Consider the following 10154-nt stretch of genomic DNA (forward strand, 5'->3'; position numbering starts at 1 on the left):
TAAGCTCTTCATGAAAGTTATAAAGCTTGTCATTACGAGTGTTTATATATATTTTTTCTATATTTTTTTACACTTCTACATTAATTAAAAAACTATTAAAGACTTTAGGTAAGCGAAAATACACTTAAAACAAAATTGTGTTTTTATGTTTTGGATGTGATAATATGGAATGTTTATACTTATTTAGTATTATGTTTTTCATTTGATTATTTATTGGTTTAAAATATATTTTCCTTAACGGGTAACGGGTCGGGTCATATTACCTGTTAATATTATCGGGTCGATTTCGGATCGGATCATTTTACCCGTTTATTTTAACGGGTGTTACACGACACAACCCGTTAAGATATCGAGTATGACACGAAAACGACACGAACACGGAAAACACGACACGAATGCCAGGTCTAGAACCAACCGTTCAGAACTAAGAATTTTAATATGAACAATTTGATTCGGTTTAATTTATTTGAAGAAAATTAGGGTTGCACCATAAAATCAATTTGTAATATAGAGAGTACCCTAATCACTTATAAGCATATACAAGGTCTCTTCTTTTTTGAATTTGGAATTCATAAATTGAGCACTATTTTAAATTTAAACAAATCAAAGAAAACCAGACATGGAAGAGACTCTAAGAAAAGACTTAGAGTACTTGGATCTAACGAAGGACATGACACAGGATCGAGCACAATGGCGTTCTAAGATTCATATAGCCGATCCCACTCAGTGACTTGGATTTTCCAAGTCTCCAACCAAGAAGTTTTCCTCACTCGGGAAATTAAGGGAACACTACCCCAACCTACATGCTCCACTCAGAAAGCTTCAACATACAAGCTTCAACAAAAGAAAATTCAAAGAACTTAGCGAAGAAGGCTTTGGTGTATTTAACACAATACGTTGAAATGAAGGAAAGCTTATTTATTGATATCCCCGATAAGCTACAAATATGTACATATACATGAGTCAAAATAAACACACAAGAGGGAGCCTTCACAAAGGTTGCTTAGGAGAAGTCTCAGCAGTCGGTAGAGCCCCAGAAAGAGAAGGCACCGGAGGGGGATCATTTGGAGCCTCAGTACTGGACAGAACCCTAGGAGGAGGAGGCATCAGAGGTTGATCATTTGGAGCTTCATTACGCGGTACAGCCCCAGAAGACGAAGGCAATAAATGCCTTTGGAACAAACCCACAAATCTCTGATGATCAAGTAAAACCTGACCATCAGTTTCCTTCATCTGGTCAAGCTTCCTCTTCATGTTTGTAGCATAGTCATGTGCGAGCCGGTGCAACTGTTTATTCTCATGCTTGAGCCCTCTAATCTCCTGTTTGAGACTCATCACTTCAGCCGCCAATGATTCAACTTGGCGGGTTCGAGCAAATAGGCGTTGGGCCATATTAGACACAGAACCTGCACACTGAACACTGAGAGCCAGCGAATCCTTAACAGCTAACTCATCAGACCGTTTGGAAAGTAGTCTGTTATCTTTGGGAGTGAGAAGGTTCCTGGCCACCACCGCAGCGGTCATATCATTCTTCATCACGGAATCCCCAACGGTAAGAGGACCAGTTGGGGAGACGAAGGATGGGCGCCATATGTTGTCTGGAGAAGGCGGGGCTGCCTCTTCAACAAGGTTCAAGTCAAAACGACGGTCGGAGGGGCCAGACATTTTCAAAGGTGTTGAAGAGAGAAGAGGTCGGACAAATCAAGATATTAGAAGTGCAAGAATGAAGCTTCTACTGGTGGAGATTCAAGTGTGCTTTGGAACTTAATGCCAGCCTCTATAAAAATCTGCACTCGACGGAGCTTCAGAAATCAAAGAGGCGCCTGCTCAGAAATCGAAGAGGCGTTTGCTTTCTCAAAAGTTGGGCTGCTTAGAGATCACGAGGGTTGATCTCAGAAATCGAAGAGCCGTTTGCTTTCTCAAAAGTTGGGCTGCTCAAAGACCACGAAGGCCGATCTCAGAAATCGAAGAGGCGCTCGCTTTCTCAAAAGCTGGGCTCCCTAGAGACCACGAGGGCCGATCTCAGAAATCGAAGAGGCACCTACTTTTCCAGCCTTGTCAGCACCTGTCACACGCACACTCAGCTTTGCGGAAATTATGGGCATTCTGTCAAAGACTTCTGGGGAAGTAGAAAACACATGAATCTTACTGTTCAATCACCCACTTCCCACACGCAACAATAGCTCATGGGTACCACAGATAACTTTGCCAAAGTTCTCTGCCAAAGTTGAGCACGTGAAGCTTGCAGCTCCCACTACATCGCTCTGACCAAGAAGGGTAAAAGAATAGCAAAGAAACAGCACTAACAAAGTTTAGACCCATAAATTTTGAAGGTCTAGCTACCATATTATTACCCACAAGGGTAAAGGAACAGTACCACTGCTGGATAATTGGAAAGTCCATGTATGTCAACCTCTGTGCTTCGTGGCAAGGTAGACTAGCAAACATGCCCAACCTTTACTCACATTCGAGAAAACACTCCCAATAAGATTGCTTGCTCCAAAATCGAAGAGGCACCGTCCTCCGAATCTAAAGAGCCAGTCTCCTAACATGACTACTTTCTTAAAAATCGAAGAGCGGGTAAAGGAACAGTACCATTGCTGGATAATTGGAAAGTCCCTGTGTGTCAACCTCTGTGCTTCGTGGCAAGGTAGACTAGCAAACATGCCCAACCTTTACTCACATTCGAGAAAACAGTCCCAACAAGATTGCTTGCTCCAAAATCGAAGAGGCACCACCCTCCGAATCTCGAGAGCCACTCTCCCAACATGATTACTTTCTCAAAAATCGAAGAGACACTGCTCCCCGAATCTCGAGAGCCAGACCCCCAGCATGATTGCTTTCTCAAAAATCGGTGAGGCACCGTTCTCCGAATCAATCGAAGAGGCGCTCGCTTTCTCAAAAGCTGGGCTGCTCAGAGACCACGAGGGCCGATCTCAGAAATCGAAGAGGCACCTACTTTTCTAGCCTTGTCAGCACCTGTCACACGCACACTCAGCTTTGCAGAAATTATGGGCATTTTGTCGAAGACTTCTGGTGAAGTAGAAAGCACATGAATCTTACTGTTCAATCACCCACTTCCCACACGCAACAATAACTCATGGGTACCACAGATCACTTTGCCAAAGTTCTCTGCCAAAGTTGAGCACGTGAAGCTTGCAGCTCCCACTACATCGCTCTGACCAAGAAAGGTAAAAGAATAGCAAAGAAACAGCACTAACAAAGTTTAGACACATAAATTTTGAAGGTCTAGCTACCATATTATTACCCACAAGGGTAAAGGAACAGTACCACTGCTGGATAATTGGAAAGTCCCTGTGTGTCAACCTCTGTGCTTCGTGGCAAGGTAGACTAGCAAACATGCCCAACCTTTACTCACATTCGAGAAAACAGTCCCAACAAGATTGCTTGCTCCAAAATCGAAGAGGCACCGTCTTCCGAATCTCGAGAGCCAGACTCCCAACATGACTACTTTCTCAAAATCGAAGAGAGGGTAAAGGAACAGTACCATTGCTGGATAATTGGAAAGTCCCTGTGTGTCAACCTTTGTGCTTCGTGGCAAGGTAGACTAGCAAACATGTCCAACCTTTACTCACATTCGAGACAACACTCCCAACAAGATTGCTTGCTCCAAAATCGAAGAGGCACCGCCTTCCGAATCTCGAGAGCCAGACTCCCAACATGATTACTTCCTCAAAAATCGAAGAGACACTGCTCTCCGAATCTCGAGAGTCAGACCCCCAGCATGATTGCTTTCTCAAAAATCGAAGAGGCATCGTTCTCCGAATCTCGAGAGCCAGATACCACAGACCACTTTTTCAAAGTGCTCTGACAGAGTTAAAACATGTGAAACTGGCAGCTCCCACTACCGTGCTATGACCAAGCAGGGTAAAGGAATAGCATTACTACTTGTTGTTAGGGAGACTCCTATATATGTCGACCTCCATCCCCAACGGACAGGCAGACCTGCAAAAATGCTCAACCCTTCATCATATCTGAGAGGGCACTCCCAACAAAGCCTTTCGAAATATTCAGCTTTCTTTCCCCCCGATAATACCTCTGCAAACAAGCTATACTAGAGCAAGAATATCTCATATCATCAGGGTTAAAAGCAAGAGTATCCCATATCATGCTTTTTCCCTGTTTTTTCTTTTGGCCTTGTTTTTACCTGCAAGACAAGGAGAAAGAGAGCAATCAGTCAGTACTTGGAATCAAGCTTCCAGCCAGGAACTGACTGCCTGGAACCCCTTACCTGATTACTTACCTGGCATTGCTCTCGAGTACTCATCTTCATCATCTTATGTTTCCAGGGAAGATTCCGCATCTGCTTGAGGAACAGATAGGGCAAGTGCGAAGGATACAAGGAAGCATGTGGAGACAAGCGTAACAGCACACGTGCCGATACATCCATTACTCTGTCAAAAGCAAAAGTATCCCATATCAGCAGGGTGGAACGTACTCTAGATTTGATGGACTTGTTTTGACCCTCAAATTTTTCAGTCGGCCTTATACTCTGGAGGAAACCAGAAAACCCTCCAGCTCAGTTCAAGAATAAGCCTGTGGAAAGTTACTTCTTCAAAAGCAAAAGTATCTCATATCATCTCTTCTCATTTTTCTTCTCTTTATCCTTCATGCTGCTGCAAGATGGGGAGAAGGTGAACAATCAGTCGGAGCTCTGATTGCTTACCTTGTCTGTCACCTCTTTCAGCAGACCCCCTAGCTCGGCGACTTGGGGGACTCCTACTACATGGTTTGTATCGCGCTTGACCAAGCCTGAAACTACAAGTAAGCTTCAAATGAAATTGATACATTACCTTGTGCATCTCCACCAGTTAAAGATACCACCCCTGGATGGAGGAAGAGTACTTCCAGAGAAGATGCCACATCTACCTATGAGACAGATAAGGCAAGTCAAGACGACACCACACTCCGATACTTAGAAGTTTCGTGATTACGAGATCATTATCCCACAATATTTCCTAATGTCATTTGTACTAAATCATTCACTCGTACTCACTAAAGGAGAGCTTGAACCTATGTACTTGTGTAAACCCTTCACAATTAATGAGAACTCTTCTATTCCGTGGGCGTAGCCAATCTGGGTGAACCACGTACATCTTGTGTTTGCTTTCCTATCTCTATCCATTTATATACTTATCCACACTAATGACCGGAGCAATCTAGCGAAGATCACAAAAAGCGACCGTTTTCGTTACCTAGGATCTATCTTGCAAGAGAACGGAGAATTAGATGGAGATCTCAACCATAGAATACGAGCTGGATGGAAAGAGTGCATCCGGCGTGTTGTGTGACCGTCGTAGGCCACTGAAGCTCAAGGGAAAATTTTATAGGACGGCAATAAGGCCAGCGATGTTGTATGGCAGAGAATGTTGGGTGGTGAAGCATCAACACGTACACAAAATGGGTGTAGCGGAGATGAGGATGCTTCGTGGGATGTGTGGGCACACGAGAAAGGATAAGATTGGGAATGAGGATATCCGAGGTAAAGTAGGAGTAGCCGAAATTGTAGGAAAGATGAGAGAAAATCGGCTCTGGTGATTTGGACATTTGCAAAGAAGGCCGACTGATGCTCCGGTTCGAAGATGTGACTACGGGACAGAGGTTCAGGGCCGAAGGGGTAGAGGAAGACCTAGGAAAACTTTGGAAGAGACTCTAAGAAAAGACTTAGAGTACTTGGATCTAACGGAGGGCATGACACAAAACCGAGCGCAATGGCGTTCTAGGATTCATATAGCCGACCCCACTTAGTGGGAAAAGGCTTTGTTGTTGTTGTTGTAAAGAAAACCAGACAAGTTGCTCGGAATATTCAATTTGAAGGAGTTGGAATGGTTTTCATCTTCATCTGCCTAAAGCTGTCGAAATTTGACTATTGACGCCATATATAATTCGTTACAAAACAAAAATAGTAAGAGTACTGCTCATCCCCTTTCTTTTCTTGTTTAATCTTCACAAGCTTAACTTGACAAACTAGAGGCAACAACGTGTAGGACAGCTTTGCCTGCACCGACAGCACACATGTAGTGCTATGGAGATTCCGTCCCGTCCCATGAATATTCGAGTGCGTACTTTATACATGTGAGTGTTTCACCTAATAATAATTTTATTTTGTGTACACAGACACTTTGTGATAAGCTTGTTTTTTTACTAGTCTCAACAAATATATTAATTTTGTGTGTTTAGATAACACTACTCTTCACATAAACTCCAAATAATGGCACATATCTTTACAAAAATAGAGAAAATAATTTTGGTCTGGTCAGAACAAAAAAGTAAGATGATGGAATGCATCTTTTACATAAGAAGGACGATACGAGAAAAAGAAATTGTGATCAACATGCAAATGATGACAATAATTAAATCCATGTAAATTTTTTTTGGGGTTTTTGAACATTAGTCCTTACAAAAGATTAAAATTTAAAAAAAACCTAGTGCTAGATTAAATATTCAATTTAATCCCTTGAATAGTGCTTTTATCAAAATTTACATTCAATTTTTGTTATTTAATGTGTATTTTTATTTAATCTCTCCATATTAAATTTGAATTTTATTAATATGCATATATTTAGTTTTTTAATTATAAATGAACGTAAATGAGAAAATATTAAAAGACATTTGTGATACAAAAATATATAAATACATAAGTGTACAGAAATAACTATGCCGAAATATATAAAATTGACTTTTTTTGTACCGAAATATTTGTACCTACATGATTGTACCGAAATATATTATAATGAACCTAAATGTATGTACCGAAATGCATTATTGAATTAATGTACCTAAATGTCAATACCGAAATGTATGTACCAAAATGTACGTACCGAAATGTATGTACCTAAATGTCAATACCGAAATGTATGTACCTAAATATCAATACCGAAATGTATGTACCAAAATGTACGTACCTAAATGTATTTACCGAAATATAATATATTGAATTAATGTACCTAAAAGTCAATACTCAAATATGTGTACCAAAATGTATGTAACGAAATGCATTATATTGAATCAATGTAACTATATGTTTGTACCAATGGATATACCGAAATATTCAAATATATTAATGTACCTAAATGAATAACATACAAAATTGTTATCGGAATATATATTATAAAAGAATTAGTTACCTAAATGTAGACATTAAAATATATTATGATGAATGAAATAAAAATTAAATTTAAATGTAATTGATACATTAAAATAAAAATAAATAAATAAATATAACTAATAAATATAACTAATAAATGATATGATTAAATGTACTAGGGACTAAAATTGGATTTTAATCTTACACAAGGTTAAAATCTAAAACTCATATTTTTTAAGGATTAAAATGAAGTTTTCTAATTTTTTTTCACGTGTAAAAATAAAAAGCAAGTGAAAGTGATTGAAAATTCATGTCATTTAAAAAAAAATAAACAAAATGATGAAATTAATGTTCCATATTTTGGTTTAATTAGTGGCTTGAGAAAATAAAACTTAACATGAGCAACCGCGGTATGGTGAGACGTTCCTTAGCCACAACTGGGAGTTTGCGAGCCTTAGGCCATCTCTAACCGAGGGCTAGCCAAATGGCTCGTTTTAGCCCTATGGCCCTCCAAGATTCCTCAAGATATTAATATTTTAATGAACAGTACAGGGCCATATTGGCCTCTGTCTCCAACCGAGGGCCAAAGGGCCAGAGGGCTCGTTTTAGCCCTGTCACAAAAAACCGTCTCCAACCGATGGCCAAAGGGCCATAGGGCCAAAGATAATTTATTATTTAAAAACTACAATTTAAATTCAAATCTAACGGCTAAATGTTTTTTTATGTTGTATAATTTGTATGTTGGTTAATGTTATTTAATGTTACTTCATATTGTTTAATGTTGTTTCATGTTACTTAATTTAATTTAATGTTGTATAAATGGCCTAGGAAGTTATAGGAAAAAAATAGAATTGAAAAAAAATATGAAAAAAATTTTGTGAAATAGAAGTTATAGGAAAAAAAATGGAATTTAAAAAAATATGAAACAAATTTTGTAAAATAGAAGTTATAAGAAAAAAAAATATGAATCAAATTTTGTAAAATAGAAGTTATAGGAAAAAAATAGAATTTAAAAAAAATTGAAACAAATTTTGTGAAATAGAAGTTATAGGAAAAAAATGGAATTTAAGAAAAAATATGAAACAAATTTTGTAAAATAGAAGTTATAGGAAAAAAAATAGAATTTAAAAAAAAATTGAAACAAATTTTGTAAAATAGAATTGAAAAAAAATATGAAACAAATTTGATTCATATGAAAAGGAAAAAAAAAGGAAAAATAGAAGTTTAAATTCATATATATATAAAAAAAAAGTTAATACAACGGCTACTAGCCGTTATATTAAAAAAAATTCAAACTATTAGTGTCGGTTATAACCGACACTAATAGTAATTAAAAATAAAAATTTTGCCTTTGAATAACTATTACTGTCGGTTATAACCGACAGTATTAAAAATTCTTCTTTAATGTTGTCGGTTATAATCGACAGCAATAGGAAAACATTAAAAAAAAAAATAGCCAGCCCAGGACTGGCTGGCTGGCTGAAGCAGCCAGCCCTCTCCGATCCCGTGGGGCCTTCCCAGATTCCAGAGCCCTCTGGCCTAGCCCTCGGTTGGAGACAATTTTAGGGCTGTTTTCGGCCCTCTGGCCCTCTGGACCCTTCGGTTAGAGATGGCTGGCCAGATGACTCGTTTTAGCCCTCTGGCCCTCCAAAATTCCCCAAGATATTAATATTTTAATGAACAGTACAGGGCCTTTAATCCTCTTTGGACAACTATTGTAAAGAGCCAAACCAAGGTGTTGTGCTGGCTCTTTATTATGAATAGTATTGTTTAAGTATTAAAATATTTAGAATCTGTTAAAAAAGATAATGTTGTTCTGTGAAAGAAAACAATAGGATTAATTGTAGAAGCGAAGATTACATAAAAAAAATAAAATACAGCCTTCAGTTAACAAATGATCTAAAATACAGGTGGATGGTCGTCGATCATATAGAGAGTGTTGTTGGAGATGTTACATTGACTAGCTAAAATAATTTTTTAACACCATTCTCTAGCTAAATTAGCTAACAAATGTTTAATGAAAGTGTTGGAGATGTAGGAGATGCTCTTAGATAACAATTTTGAGATGGAATTAAAGATAAAATTTGGTTGTCTACCTAACCCTACAATGTTATTTTCTAACATAGAATTCGTAGCCTTGTGCCTTCTATTAAGCTTTAAAGTAGAATAGGGAGGCTAACGTGAAGTCGTGTTTAAGGAGTTAATTATAACCTTATTTTTTATTTACAAAAAGCAAAATTATAACTACTAATTTATGGAGAATTGTATTTGGGTGTAGAGGGCCATAACCAAAGAAACCTTCCCCACTTCTGTAATAGTAGAACTGCTAACCCAACCAGCAGTTGCAGCAGCTTGCTGGCCTTCCAACACACAGAGCCCATGTCTGCTAATTCATTCCAAAACCCAAGTTATCACCAGACATTGATGGAGTTATTCTGGAGGTGCATGGTGTTCAGATTTCAGACTCAGGACGCTACTAGTTTTTCATTGTTTTGCATTTACAACTAACTTGCCTCAAGGGGTTAATTAACCGACGCTTCAGTAACTTGCCTCATAAATCTCTATTAAATCAGAAAAATTAAGCATATAAATAAACTAATAAAAAGAATAGAAAAATAAAAAAACGAGTCACAAAAGTTACCGAAAACAGATTGCTTTGTTTATATATGTAAGCGGCAACCTCTACACCATTGTAAGAAATAAATATCTTAGCAGAAGAATTCCAGGACCTATTCACAAATGCTAAGGCTGATCTTTCTCAAATCTGTTTGCTTAATGAGTAAGGCTTCCCATTCTTCCTTGTATAATAAACGGACCCAACACTCCATTTCTACTCTTGAGCCATGCTGGAATTCGAGCTGAGTGTTGATATCCTGCTAATTATCACTACAAAAGCGTCGATGACTGTCAAGATAGCCCTAACCAAAGTAGGTATAACCTAATTGGATCTTATATCAGAGTCAGATGTTCATGGCGGTCTGTAAAGACAATACAAAATGCAAATCCAATCCACTTTTATATATGTTGGACCCGATTTTACACCATC

The sequence above is a fragment of the Malus domestica genome, chromosome 15, assembly GCF_042453785.1.
Source record: "Malus domestica chromosome 15, GDT2T_hap1".
In the NCBI taxonomy this organism is placed as follows: Eukaryota; Viridiplantae; Streptophyta; class Magnoliopsida; order Rosales; family Rosaceae; genus Malus; species Malus domestica.